Below are 472 nucleotides of genomic sequence, written 5' to 3'. Positions count from 1 at the left end.
TTTGGACTCAGTCGTTTTTGAAAAGGTTGAGACATGCGAACCATGTCTATTGGTATATATGCATGAAGAAACTCCATGCAGATGGATCGTTTGGACTCACTTGATTTCGAATAACTTTAGACATGCAAATCATACCACATGGGCAAGATGACTGAAAGTCCTCGTTTTCAGTAAGATGGAACAAGAGAGCAACTTATTGGAAGTAATACATTTTGATGTACGCAGTCCAATGAGTGCTGAGGCATGCAGTGGATATCGTTATGCTCTTACTTCACAGATGATTTGAGTAGATGCTGAGTGTATTTACTTGATGAAACACTAGTCTGAATTATTGAAAGGTTCAAGTAATTTCAGAGTGAAGTTGAAGATCGTCGTGACAAGAGGATAAAATGTCTGTGATATGATCATAGAGATGAGTATCTGAGATACGAGTTTGGCACACAATTGAGACATTGTGGAAGATGTTTCACAA

Source organism: Triticum aestivum, chromosome 5D (genome assembly GCF_018294505.1).
Source record: "Triticum aestivum cultivar Chinese Spring chromosome 5D, IWGSC CS RefSeq v2.1, whole genome shotgun sequence".
In the NCBI taxonomy this organism is placed as follows: Eukaryota; Viridiplantae; Streptophyta; class Magnoliopsida; order Poales; family Poaceae; genus Triticum; species Triticum aestivum.
This window is presented reverse-complemented; position numbering follows the sequence as displayed.